Genomic DNA, 14,599 nt, shown 5'->3' with positions numbered 1-14,599 from the left:
GGGTTTTATTAACACAATTGCTCAATGGACAGAGGATTTCTTACCCCAGGGAGACACAAAGCATTGGGGAAGAACCAGACAGACCCTGGCAAAGCCCTGCCCAGCTCCACTGGGAGCTCCAGCTGTGCCAACTCAGCACTGTAATTGTTCTCATTAGCAATAATTGGTGTTCAGAAGGGCAGGAGGTGTTTGCTGCTGCTGGTGTCCCCAGCCCCTGAGAACTGCAAAGGAAAAAGAGATGATTTTGGTGCTGGAAAGGCCCTCTCAGAGGAGTCAGGGTTACCCAACAGATTCTAGGTGGATTTGTGCCACTCCTCCAGTGCAGGCTGCTCTCTCGTGTGGGTGCAGCAGTGCTTGTTGAGGGGGCCCGTCTCGGTGAAGCGCTTGCTGCAGTTAGCACAAGCCAGATATCTCACCGGTGTGGGTGCGGCGGTGGCGAATGAGATTACTGCTGTAGCTGAAGCTCTTCCCACAGTCAGCACAGCTGAAAGCCTTCTCACCAGTGTGCACAGAACGGTGCTTTGTGAGGTCTCCCTTCCTCGTGAAGCTCTTGCTGCAGTCGGCACATCTGTAGGGCTTCTCACCGCTGTGGGTGAGTTGATGCTTGATTAGTCTGCTGCTCGTGGTGAAGGTCTTCCCGCACTCAGCACAGGGGAACAGATGTTCTCCAGTGTGGATGCGGCGATGGATTGTGAGATAGGAGCTTGTTTTGAAGCTCTTGCCGCAGTCTCTGCAGGTGAAGGCCTTCTCACTGGTGTGGGTGAGGTGGTGTTGCCTAAGATGAGCCATGTGCCTGAAGCGCTTTCCACAGCTGTCACAAGAGAAGGGCCTCTCTCCAGTGTGGGTGAGGCAGTGCTGGGTGAGACTGGAGCGCCGGGTGAAGCTCTGGCCGCAGTCAGCACAGGTGACCGGTTTCTCTCCAGTGTGGGTGAGGCAGTGCCGGGTGAGACTGGAGCGCCGGGTGAAGCTCTGGCCGCAGTCAGCACAGGTGATTGGTTTCTCACCAGTGTGGGTGCGGCGGTGCCGGATGAGGTCAGAATTCCAGCTGAACCTCTTGCCACAGTCACCACAGACGTAGGGCCGGGAGCCAGGCTGCCGGCAGTGGTGCTTCACTGGCTGTGAGCCAGGTGGGAAGCTCTGCCCACACTCAGCACACTGATTCAGCTGTTTTGGTGACACTGAGGGACCTGCTCTGACTTCATCCTCCTCCATACATTCCTCCCCCTCACCCTGGTCACCTTCACCATCATCATTATCCTCCTCTTCATAGTCATCATTCTTCACACCATCATCCTCCATCTTCTCCTCATTTTCTTCCTCCTCTCCCTTGGGACTGCACTTGGGCTTCTCTAACTTGATCTCTGGGTGCTGCTTCTCCTCCCAGCTCTTGCCTGGGTCCTTCTGTGAGGCCATACTGTGGCAGGAAGGGGTCACAGCTCTGCAATAGGGAAGATGGAAGCACCTGAGCCCAAGACCTCAAACCCTGAGATCCTGCCTGGATCATAACACTCCCTGACTCCCAACACCCAGCTGGAGGAGAGAATGCAGAGGGGACCTCAAACCTTCAGTTTCTGCCACAGTGTGGGCTCAGACCTCTAATACCTGTGCTGAGACCCCAGGTTCCTGTGATCAGTGCCCTGAGGTACCCTGGGACTTGTCCCACTCTCCTAGAGCCTGGAGGCATTGGCAGGGTGGTTCCTGGCCCAGGCCCTGTCCTTTGATCTCCCCTGGCTCAAACAATGGAGGCAGCAGCACTGACCAAGGAAGACCAAACCACCCCCAACCTTCTCCTACCACCCACCAGATCCCAAACCCCAAAGATCACCTCCTGCTCACAACTCACCCCCAGCAGACTGGAGCATTCCTCAACTCCCACAACACCTGATGTGCCTCAGAGCCCCTGGAGAGGTGAAATATGCTGGACAGGAGGAGATGGAGGAGACTGGGAGCTGCCCTGGGGGCTGGGGTCCTGCTGTTAACCCACTCTGGGTTTCTTACCTGCTGGGCTGCTCCAAGGGGCAGATCTGCAAACTCTGCTCTTCCACAGCATACAGGGGCAGGGATGATGGAGAGAGAGGCACACAGCTCCTGACAGAGAGAAGCAAAGGGCTCAGAGAGCACTGACCTGCAAGCGATGGCTCAGCACTGCCCACAACCAGGCAGCACAGCTCAGCCTTGCTGGGGGCAGCTCCCAAGCCCAGCAGCACAGCCACAGCACACAGCCAGGGCTGCTCAAGATGGGAGGCCTCAACAACTGCAGACTCAGCTCTTTGCCCAGCACACAGCCCCCAGCACACAGCTGCAGGCCAGTACCATAACACAGCTGCCTCCACACAGCCTCTCCCAGGCCTTGCCTAAAGCTTCCTCCCACTGCCTGCCCAGGGCTCTGCTGCCTGCAGCTCCATTTGCCAGCACATCTTGCTCTGGACCCACCTCTCCTACCTGGCCCTGCCCCCACCACACCCACTCTGTGCTCACCTCTGCCCTGCACACACCTCTCTGCTGCCCACTCCCCAAGAGAAGATCAGAGCAGCCCTCAGGACACACACAAAGGGAGCTTCACGATTTCTGCAGATGCAGCAAAGGCAAAGGGACTTGGGCAGCTTCTTGCTAAACCTCTTCAGCCCTCACTGGGATGCTGGAGGAGTCTCTGCCTCCTGCCCAAACCTCACACCTCCAGCACCCTTCACACACCTGCAGCCCAAAGACACTCACTGGAAAGGGTTTGACTTCCTTCTCTCCCTGACCATTTCTCTCAGCTTGCTTTTTGCAGCGCTCCTGGAGCTGCCACTCCACATCCCCAAGAGAAAATTAGGTTGGATGGGAGGGCACAGTGTCCAGGGGCTGCTGTTCATCTCCCAGCTGACACATGCAGAGCTGCAGCACAATTCACTCCTTTCACCTCCTCAAATGCTTCCAAATTCTGCCATTCCCTGCACACACATTTGTCACCTGGGCCCTGGATCCTCTCCCCTTCTTGGGGGGACAAGGCCTAATTCCTGCCTGACCATTCCCAGGCCCTTCCCTCATTCCCAGCCCATCCATGTCCCTGCTGCCTTGGCTGTCCCATGGCCCTGGGTCCCCCACCTCCACTGCCACTGCAGCTGGAAGGCTGGAGTGGGAAATACTGTGGCTGAGGAAGCATCTAAGGAACTGGGCTGGAAGCAGCAGCACAAGAATGGAAGGGGCCTGAGACTAAAGGCTGGGATCAGCTGGAGGGCTGAAAGAACAGCACCAAGCCAAGGAGGGGTTACAGATGAGGGCTGGGGAGGGACCCTGCAGCCACCTCAGGCAGCAACTGAGGAGAGCAAGGGGGACAGAGAGGGAGTGAGACCTCAGGTGACTCCTGCCATAGGGGATGGCTGGGCTGTGTGGCTAGGAGCCCTGAGTGCCTGCTTGGGCTGTGCTGGATGTCAGGAGGGCTCAGGGGACTGTCCTGAGCCAGGCAGGGTTTGGGGCTTTGAGCTTCTGGGGTCAGCTGCTGCCAGCACCATTGGAGGTAGGATCCAGGCAGAGCCACACAGCTGCTGAACTAAGCCCTCCCACCCCCTGCAGCCTTCCCCCTCCATCTCTCCATCCATTGCTCCATCTCCACTCACTTGCTGCCCTCTCAGAGTCCCCAGGGCCCCTACCAAATCCCAAGGGCTGATTTACATATCTATCATGGCCCAACAGCAGCCCCTGGATGAGAGCATGGAGGAGAATCCCTGTGGTGGGTGGAAGGCACTGGGATGTCTTACACCAGAGAGTAGAGACCTCCAGAAGGGACAGCAGAGTCCAGAGGGACACCACAAAGTGTCATCAACTCCTTTGACAAGGCTCAAAGAGAGCCTCTCTGCCTCCTGAAACCTAAGGCAATCCCCTGCAGAACAAGTTGGAGGAGCTCAAGGGGACAAGCTGCAGAGGGGGCCCAGGGCAACCTCCTGAGCTTCACCAAGAGCAAGGGCAGGGTCCTGCCCCTGGCCTGGCACAATCCTCACAAGCAGCACAGGCTAGGGGAGGAGGGCATAGGAAGCAGCCCTGCACAAAAGGACTGGGGGGTGCTGCTGGACAAGAAGCTGCACAGGAACAGACAGGGGGAGCCTGCAGCCCACAAGGCCAAGGGCAGCCTGGGCTGCACCAACAGCAGCATGGCCAGAGATGGACAGAGGCCATCCTGGCACTGGGCTCTGCTCTGCTCAGACTTCACCTGCAGCACTGCAGCCAGCTCTGGATCCCTCAGCACAGGAAGGACAGGGACCTGATGGAGAGGACCCACAGGAGGGACACAAAAATGAGCAGGGGCTTGGAGCAGCTCTGCTACCAGGACAGGCTGAGGGAGCTGGGGGTGTTCAGCCTGGAGAGGAGAGGAGAAGGCTCTGGGGAGACCTAAGAGTGACCTTCTGGTACCTGAAGGGGGCTACAAGAAGGCTGCAGAGGGACTCTTTGCAAAGCCTGCAGGGACAGCACCAGAGGCAATGGCTTCAAACCAGAGCAGAGCAGATTGAGAGTGGAGGGGAGGAACAAGTTCTGCACCAGGAGGCTGCTGGAACACTGCAACAGGTTGCCCAGGGAGGGGCTTGAGGTCCCAGCCCTGCAGAGGTTCAAGCTCAGGCTGGACAGGGCTCTGGGCAACCTGAGCTAGTGCAGGATGTCCCTGCTGACTGCAGAGGGGCTTGGACTGCATCACCTTTGCAGCTCCCTGCCAACCCAAACCACTCAGGATTCTAGGAGTCTAAGGGCAGCCTCCAGGGAGAGCAGGAAAAAGATGAGGCAGAGGAGGACAAGGAAGAGGACAAGGAGGAGGAGAACCAAAATCCCTTCCCAATTCCTCCACACCTCTGCCATATTCCTTCACAAATGCTCCAGAAACTTTCCAAGTGCCCTCCAAACCAGCAGCACAGCTCTGCTGGCACACAATGCCAGGCTGCAAGGGACCCCAAGGCTCAGCTGCTCCAACCTTGCCAGCTGACACTGGACTTGAAAGGAGCTGGCCCAGCCCCCTGCCAAGTTGAGCCTTCCAACTCTGCCCTGCAGGGGAATCCACCACTGCCCTGGGGAGATGATTCCAAGGGCTGACTGGGAGGGAAAAGCTTTTGCCTCTGCAGGGCACTGCTCCACTTCAGCTCAACTCTTGCAGCTCAGTGCCAGCCCCCAAGCTCAAGAACCAGCAACTAAGGTCAGAACCACTTCCTAAGTTCAAGAACCAACCCCAAAGCTCAGTGCCAGCCCCCAAGCTCACACTCAAATCTAACATGCAGACTCAGCTCCTGGGCTCAGAGCCAGCAACTAAGCTCAGAACCACTTCCCAAGCTCAAGAACCAGAATCTGAGCTCAGTGGCAGCCCCAGAGTTGAAGAACTATCCCCTGAGCCGAAGAAGCAGCTCAGGACCAGCAACCAAGGTCGGAACTACTTCCCAAGCTCAAGAACCAACCCCCAAGCCTAGAACCACTTCCCAAGCTCAGAGGCAGTCCCCAAGCCCAGAATCACTTCCTGAGCTCAGAGGCAGTCCCCAAGCCCAGAGCCTGACCCCCAAGCCCAGGAACCAGCAACTAAGGTCAGAAGCAGTCCCCAAGCTCAGAGCCAGACCCCAAGCCCAGAACCAATTTCTTTAGCTCAAGAACCACTTCCCAAGCCCAGGGACACAGGGCCAGGGCCAGCCTCTACAGGGCACCAATGGCTGCTGCTGCAACACAGCAGCAACCGGGGAGGGTCTGCAGTTGCCCCAAGCAGGGCAGTCAGCAGCACAAGGAACCCCACCGACCCCCCAACCCCAACCCCACCCGCGGCCCCCCCAACCGCACAGACCCCTCCCAGAAGCACCAAGCTTGCAGAGCTCCCTCGGACCCCACCCCATACCCCCCCTCCATATCCCCAGAAGCCCCCCAACCAAACCCCACTGATTCCCCCCAGAGGCTCAGCCCCACGGACCCCTACCCCACAAACCGTTCCCCAACCCAAGCGACCCTCCCGACCTTCCCCAGCCGCCCCACAGAGCAAACCCCCCCCCACCCGGGTGCCACCAGCCCCCCCCGGGAAATCCCCTCTACATCCATGAGCTCACCAGCACCACCTCCAGAACCCCTCTGGGTCCACCTGGACCACCCCAGGACCCTCCAGCAGCACAAGGAACCCCCCCAAACACACCGACACACCCCCAATCCCACCTGCAGTCCCCCAACCACACAGACCCCTCCCAGAACAGCACAGACAATGCTCACCGACCCTGCACACCTCTGCCCTACCCCACAGCCCCCCCACAACCACCCCCAACACCACAGACCCCCACAACCGCAGAGGTCCCCACAATCACAGCGATTCCCCCCCCAAACCGCACAGGCCCCAAGCGCCAAGCTTGCAGAGCTCCCCCGGACCTCACAGACCCACCCCCACCCCGTACCCCACGGATCTCCCCCGTATCCCACGGACCCCCCCCGCACATCCGCAGAAGCCCCCAACCAAACCTCACCGATTCCCCCTAGATCCCTGCAGAGGCTTTCCCCGCCCCAGCCCCACCGACCCCTGCCCCACAAACCCTTCACCAACCCAAGCGACCCTCCCGACCCCTCGCAGCCCCCCAGAGACCATTCCCTGATCCCCACCCCACCACCCCCAACTCAGCCCCACAGACTCCCTCACCCCACCTGGACCCCGGCACAAGAGCAGGAACAGAGCAGGAGGAGGAGGAAGAGCTCAGCGCACAGGGAGCCGCCGGCCCCGGCAGGCTGCTGCCGAGCAGAGAGCGCTGGGAGGGAGACCCCGGCCCGGCCCCTCCGGCTGCTGCGGCCACGTGTGACGGGGAGCGGAAGCAGCTCGCAGTCCGCAACGGAAGTCCCGCCCACGCCCGGGCAGCCGCAGCCAATCGGAAGCGCCCAGAGCGCGGCAGCTCCTCCCCCTGGGCGCTGCCGAGGCACAGCGAGGAGCTGCCGCTGCCGGCCGCGGCCGCCATTGCTGCCCCCACGGCCGGGCAGCCGCAGCCAATCAGAGCCGCCGAAACAGCCCAGCCACGCCCCCAAGTCTCAGCAGGGAACCGCCCCTGCCGGCCGCGGGCACCATTGGGGCTGCCTCCTGGCCGGGCTGGGGCACAGCAGCTCCGGAGCAGCTCTGAGCCAGCAGCTGCGCAGAGCTCCGAGGAAGGTTGGGTGAGCTCGGAAAGGTTGAGCAGAGGTTTCCAGGAGCTCTGGAGAGCTTTCCAGGATTATTTTGCTGAGGATTCTCTGCAGGGTTGGGAACCCAAAACCTCCTCCCAGCCTCTCCCAAACTCTTGCAAAGAGATTTCAATGCCTCCCGAGGGGGCTTGGGGCAGCTCCAGGGGATTTGAACAGCTCCAGAAGAGTTTTTCTGTCGCCTTCCAGAGTTTCAAGGAGGTGCTGAGGACATTCCCGGCAGCTTTCAGCCTTTTGAAGCATTTGATGTTGAGGACTGCAACTAGGCAGAGCCTGGCTGAGACCTCTGCAGAATCAGTTTGCAGGAGCTTGGCAGCGATGGGGATGAGGTTCTAGAATTGGTTTGGATTCGTTTTGGCACTTTTCATCATTTCCTGAAGCTCCGTGGATTATTTCCAGCCCCTTTTCATTCCTTTTGAAGCTATTTTCCTTATTTTGGCATGGTTTAAATGGGTTTGGGGGAGATTTTGCTTAGCCTCGGCATTTTGAATGACTTTTGAGGATAGTTTGAGTATTTTAATCTCCTTTTTCATGATTACTGAAAACATTTTGATCATTTTCAGGCCTTTTTAATGATTTTTTTTTTAGATATTTAGACCATTTTTAGGTTTTTTTCTAATGATTTTTGAGGTAATTTTATTATTCCCAGGCCCTTTCAATTATTTTTGAAGTATCTTTATTCATTCCAGGTCCTTTTAGTGATTTTTTTTTTTGCCTTTTTTAAAGGTTTTTGAAAAGATTTTGTTTCTTTTCAGGCCCTTTGAATGATTTTCAGAGAGATTTGCATCCTTTTTGAGCCATTTTTTACAAAGAATTTTGAGTGCCAAAATAACTCCTTAAAATCTTCAAGTCTTCAAACAGAGATTTCAAAGCATCTTTAGGGAGGTTTAGGAGGTTCTAACAGTTTGGGAAATGTTAAAGTCTTCTCAAGCTGCTGAAACAGAAATCCAGAGGCACAAAGCTGTCAGCTCCCTTGAGCTGCAGCTATAGAATTTGGGGGTTTGAGATGTGAAGCATCAGGACTGTGGAACCTGCTGCTCCTGGTAGAGTTGATCCAATCCTAGAAGAGTTTGGGTTGGGGAAAACCCAAATTCAGATGGCAGCTGTTGGCAGGAGGAACATTGCCCTGCTTGCAGCAGACCCTTTGAACTGCAGCTGAGGGTTCCGAGCTGCCTTAGGAGGAGACTTGAGCCCTGGGGATGTATCCCAATAGGAGTTGTGTTCCCAGCCCCTGAGTGCTGCTGGTTTGCCACAGGGTTTCTGGTAGCTCTGTGCTTTGCCTTGGGAGGGAGGTGAGGGAGACAAATACCTGCTCCTCAGCACTGACTAGGTGCAGCCCAAGGCTGTGGTTGTTGCATCATAGAATCCTGGGATGGTAGGGGCTGGAAAGGACCTTTGGAGAGGAGGTTCAATCCCCCTGCCAGAGCAGGATCCCCTAGGGCAGGTCCCACAGGAAGGCATCTGGATGGCTCTGGAAGCTCTCCGGCAAGGGGCACTGCAGGGCCTCTCTGGGCAGCTGTGGTGGTGAGAGAAAGTTTCTCCCTCCCCCACAAAGAAACCACAGCTAACTCAGTCAGAGGAGCAAAGGATATGAGCTATATTTACAAGCAGGATGAAATGCAAATGGATATAAACAATATACAGTATTTACAACATATACAGAGATATACAGCAAAGAAAGTAATACAGAGCAAAACTCTCTCCTCCGGCCAGAGGAGGGTTCCCCCCCTGTACCCCCTCTGTCCCCCTACCTCCCCCCTTAATCTCCCAATAATCTATAATAGTGTGATGTGTGGTCACTCATAGGGAACCTGTGAGGTCATGCCAACAAGGCACTCCGAGTTTATATAAGTTGTAGAAGTTCCCTTGCTAGGCACTTCTGCCTTTCCTTTCCCTTCTTCTATGCTTTACTTTACTGTGCTGTACTCACACCATAGGCCTGCACCATAGGCCTGCAATACTGGGACAATAAAGGAACAATACTCGATCATATTGGTCAGCTGTATTGACTCCAATCTCTGTCCCATTAAGTGGTGCCTGAACTCGTGAGTTGGGATCCTCGGCCTACGATGCTGCTCGACTCAGCATAAAGAGGTACGCTCCGAGCGATACGGAAAGCCGGTCGAAAGCACTGCCCCCGTGCTGACAAATAAGCAGCGTGCGCTCAGAAAAGGAAGTGAATCTCACCTGCGCCCAGTGAGCAACTGGGGAGAGGCAAGGGGGAGCACTCATCAAAACAGAAGAGGCTGTGCTAAACGCCCTCCAAACTATCCTCTTCGTGAGAGACATTACTGGCGATTCTGGGATCTTAAAAGGGCTATTAGCCTGGGCCCGGAATCATCCCCACGGCAACTAAGCTTTTACTTCCGAAGCGCAGGACGAGATTGCAGCCCAGCTGTGGGATGAGGTGCTAAATACTTAAGAAGAAGTTCCCGTGTGACGGACTGTCACGTACATTGCAATCGATCAAAGCAGAGCAGTCTACTCAGCTGCGGCGGCGTTTGTTTCTAACCGAGACAAACAAGGGAGATTTGGGAGGTACCGCCCACCCTCCGCCCCCCTCCCCTCTCCCTGCATATCCTCCGTTGGCATCCTCCTCACAATTTCAATCGCCCGCTACTCCTCCCTCTACACGAATCGCGGCTCTCTTACTACCGTCCTTTTGCGCGGAAAAATCTGCTCCTGCCACGTCAATAGCGGCAGAAGCGAATCCTGATCGAGCTGATAATGCGTGAAATCAAAATGGAGGTCGCTACGCATGCAGAATTAGGCAAAGAAGATGCCATGTCCGCCATCTTGGCGAGCACACCGTGTTTATTAGACACCACCACTGCCGTCCGCCCCAAGCAGAGAGAAAGCCATAAAAAGGAAGTGAAGCCTGTGCCTTGGCGTTTCCGACCCCCTTCATCAACATCTTCCTCTGACACCGCCAGCGATGGCTTGGATTTGGAAGACGAGAGGACCGATACTGGGAGACCGGACACTGCTGACTCTACAACTCCTCTTAGAAAAAATGCAGCACTTGCAGGCTTGCGATTGCACCATTCTTACCACTGTGCCCCACCTGCGAGCCCCAGCCACCCCGGCAGCGGTGCCCATCTTGGCAGGGCCCATCCCAGCAGGGCCCACCCTGGCAGGGCCCACCCCAGCAGCGCCCACCCCCCCACACCCCGGCAGTTCTCCCGGCGACGGCTCCTGTGAGCCCCCATGGCCCCAGTGGTCCCAGCAGTCCCGACCGACGTGACCCAGACTGGCTCCCACCGATACCAGCGCTGATGCCAGCTGCCCCGGCAGGAACGACCTGCACCAGCGGACCCTTCCCCCCAAGCGGTTTCACCTGCGCTACACCCCCCACGCCTCCTACATTCCAGTCATTCTCAACAGAGTATCACACTACGACGGTGGCTCCAATCGCGTTCCGATAAGACGATTGGGAGGTGGGAGGGGCAGGGAACTGTCCCATTGTGTTGGTGGAAAGGTATTGTGGGAAATGTAGTCACAGCCTGTACATGCATTTCCTGTGGTACAGGTCAACAACAAATGTAACAATCTCTGGACTGACAAATGCTAATGGAAGCTAGACAAGCCATAGCTTCAACACATTTGTTAATCCCTTCTGTCACTTCTGTTTGCGAATGGTGTTTATTACATGATCTGAGACCAATCAACTCGATCCTGGAGGAGATGGATGCCTTGCAACCTGGCCTCCCAACTCCCAGTCCCCTCAAATTGGGACCTGATTATTATTCATCTGAGGGATTGTTTCCTTACAATTCACTTACATCTGGAGGTTTCAACGAAGCCTACGCCTACTGAGTCATCGATTAAGGCAGGCTCCACCCACCGGTATCAATGCATAGCCCTAGGCATGCCAGAACTCTCTGGCTTGGCTTTTGCTCTCATTTAGATAGCCTTATTGTGACTTTCTCACCTGTAAGTCTATGGATGATATTCTGATTGCAAAAAAGCTACATCTTAAGATAATACTCTCTGACTTTCAACCCATGTCAGCAAGCAAGAGGGTCACAAACACCACTATGCCTTGCAACTTCTCAATTAAGTGGCAAATCACTTGCAAATGCCTCGGAAGCCACGCCCCAGCAGCCAGCAGACTTTTTACAAGGTGTCACTGCTACCCACCTCAATAGGGCAAGCCTTTTGTTAGACCATATCAGCAACTGCAGCTTCCTGATAAGGCTTTGTAATTAAATCAGGACCTAGTTATCAAAGAGTGGTCAAGAATTCAGGACAATAACTCTGACCCTTGTGCTTTTCACTGCTCAGCAGGGTCTAACAGGGCCATTTGGTTCCCTAGTTGATATCTTACATAAGTCACTCAACTGCTGGACAGTTTGGAAAGTGTCCACTGTCACAGCTCTAATCATTTTACTCTAGATTGTCATAGGTAGGGAGATTGCTCCCGCAGCGCGAAGATACCCCGCGACGACCCCAAACCAGGATGCTTGGACCGCACCTCCCCCTCGCAGCCATCCTCTGACAGCGTGTAGCGGAACTACCAACAGCCGCATACCACTTTTGAATCCACAAAGCGTTGTCGAGTTCAATTGATACGGTCCTTTGGGTCACAGACCCTGTGCTCTGTTACTTGGCAGGTTGTCTACCTCTAGACAGGGCATCCTTACAATTCCTGGTTCAATACATTCTGATTATGACTGGGCTATGAAAATTATGCTCTATACCATTACCTCTCCTGGTAGCACTCTTGTTGGGACAGAAATTGTTCAGCTAATATCATTTGAGTCCCGAGTGCCTAAACTTCAAACAGGATTCCTAGAGCAAAGAAGGCTCGGGTTCCACCGATATGCCTGATATCTCATTGGCCCTAAAAATCCAGAAGGGAAAACTGGAACAGATTGTATCTGTCAGACACCCTTGTGGACAAATTATACAAATTTCAATGATTGTGGATACTGGAGACGATGTTATCATTATGTCCCGTCATAAATGGAATGTCCACTAGCCATTGCTCATGGCAAATGCTGAAGTTATGGGATTAAAAGGTATCCACACGACCTGGGTTAGCAAAGAGCTAGAGCAATTAGCTTTAGCAACTGCAAATCAATCACTGTAAGACCATCTGTGTTAACCCTTCCAGTTGCTCTAATGGGCTGACATGCCTTAAGTCAGCTAGGAGTAAAAATGTTATTTTTATTCCTTTTCTGTAGCAGCTACTGATCAGCAAGTTAAAATGGAAAACAGATAATTCAGTTTGGGTGGGACAATGTTTGCTCAGACAAAATAGGCTGCAAGTCGTTAAGACCCTAATACAGAAAAACAATAGTAACTAGGGTGCACCTTGCTAGCCACTCCCACCCCTACCTCCACCCCCAGACAAAGGACAATTTTCTGGTACGACTCTTGTCGACAACAGCTCTGCTCTGATTTAAAGTTCTAGTACTAATTTCTTCATTTCTTCATTTCTGATTGCAATGTCCTCAAGAGATTTGTTATTTAGAGTTTTGCTAAGTTTTCCTGGTAAGCATAATGAATGGTATGCATTTGGTACTTATAGGTAGTCAATACATAGTAATTGTACTAAGGTGTAAGGACTTAGTGATGAATTCACCTTGTAAGATTTTCTTTTGGTTCGAACCTTCTTAGTTGTGTGCCCAGGCATTTCAAAGGAGCTCCATGTAATATTGTAATAATGTTAAGGTTTGTAGTGAATAGGTATTCATTTTCTAAGGTATTCTTTAGATAATGTAACATCTTTAGATTTCCTTCTTAGACATAGGCTATAAAAAATAAAAAAAAAATGGTGAACAAAAAAGGTAACAAGTGCAAAGAACAAGAAATTTTAAAATGGTAAACAAAAAGGTGACAAGTGCAAAGGAAAAGTTTAAACAAACCAAAATATAACAAAAGTCCAAAAACTCTGGATATAAAAAATAGAGTACTGAAAACAGAATGGAGTACTAAATACCAAAAAAGAATAGAGTACTAAATAACAGAATAATAAACAAGAAGAGCAACAATAAAAGTAAAAAATATTAAAAACAAAATATGACAAATGAAAAAATCATAAGGATTACTGACAAAAATAGCTGTTAACAAAAACATAAGAATTGTTAGCAATAAATAAATAAAATAAGGATTATCAAGACTATTAGATTAAAACAAAAACTATAAAAAGAAGACATCAAGGCAGTTAAAATGCACAATAATAATAAAAAGTATTAATAGAAAAGCAGAAGGTTACAAAATATAATAAAAGGCAACAATACAAATTAAAATAGAAAATAGGTTAAATGAACTAAACATGCAAAATATATAATTACAATAAAGAATATAAGATCAAGCAAAATAAAAGATTAAATACTAGATTAAAAAAATACATTAAAAAATTAAAAAATAAAAATTGATTAGAATAACAAATTAGAATACAGCTTAAAAATTACAACAACAAAATACAGACAATAATAAAGGAAACAAGAAATAAAATTTAAAGAACAACAAAAATTTAGCCTAATATACAAAACAACAAAAAATAATTAGAAATAATAAATATTTAAAGAATAACAACAACAACAAAATTAGAGTAAAATATAAAATAACAAAAATTAGAAAAACTGTATAAAAGTTGGATTAGAGTTAAAAAAAAGAAAAAAAATAGAATAAAAAATGAATATGTCAAAATTAGATTACAATTAACAACACAAATTAACAAAGAATAATTAAACAGTATAGATGAAAAATTTAATACAATAGAAAATAAAATGAACCAGATTAGAATTAAACAGACAACAGATAAAAATAATTTACAAAAAATAAATTGGAATAAAAAGAAGCTGAAAATTGAGCAAAATAATGAAAACTATGTAAAAATAGTGGAAAAGACATATTCAAATTAAGCTTAGAAAACAATAATACTATACATAATGAAATCAAAACAACATTAAACAGGTTTATTAAAAATAGATTTTAAAATATACCAAAAACCCCAACCAAACAAAAAAAAACACCACAAAATTAATTAAAAAATTTGACAATAGCTCACATTAAAAACAAACAAATAATTAGCTACAAAATATGTAGAATCGTAGACTCGTAGAATGAGTCAGGGTTGGAAGAGACCACAAGGATCATTTAGTTCCAACCACACTGCCATGGGCAGGGACTCCTCACACTGGGTCAGGCAGGCTAGAGCCTCGTCCAGCCTGGTCTCGAATACTTCCAGGCATGGGGCCTCGGCCACCTCCCTGGACAACCCATTCCAGGGCTTCACCACGCTCACGGTGAAGAATTTCTTCCTCACATCCAGCCTGACTCTTCCCATCCCCAGCCTTGTTCCATTCTCCCTAGTCCTGTCATTTCCTGACATGCTAGGATGTCCCTCCCCAGCGTTCTTGTAGGCTCTCTTCAGATACTGGATGGCCACAATTAGGTCACCTCGAGCCTTCTTTCCTGCTACCTGCGATCATCGCAATGAACA

General features: G+C 51.3%; 1 pseudogene; it reads right to left on the bottom strand.

Annotated features, from left to right (window-relative positions):
• Nucleotides 1–393: 393 nt before the first annotated feature.
• LOC128899310 (oocyte zinc finger protein XlCOF6-like) overlaps nucleotides 394–14,599 on the bottom strand; it is a 285,720-nt pseudogene continuing 271,514 nt past the window's right edge.

This window comes from Dryobates pubescens, chromosome 43, assembly GCF_014839835.1.
Source record: "Dryobates pubescens isolate bDryPub1 chromosome 43, bDryPub1.pri, whole genome shotgun sequence".
Classification (NCBI taxonomy): Eukaryota; Metazoa; Chordata; class Aves; order Piciformes; family Picidae; genus Dryobates; species Dryobates pubescens.
The sequence above is the reverse complement of the archived record's forward strand: the minus strand, read 5'-3'. Positions and strand labels throughout refer to the sequence as shown.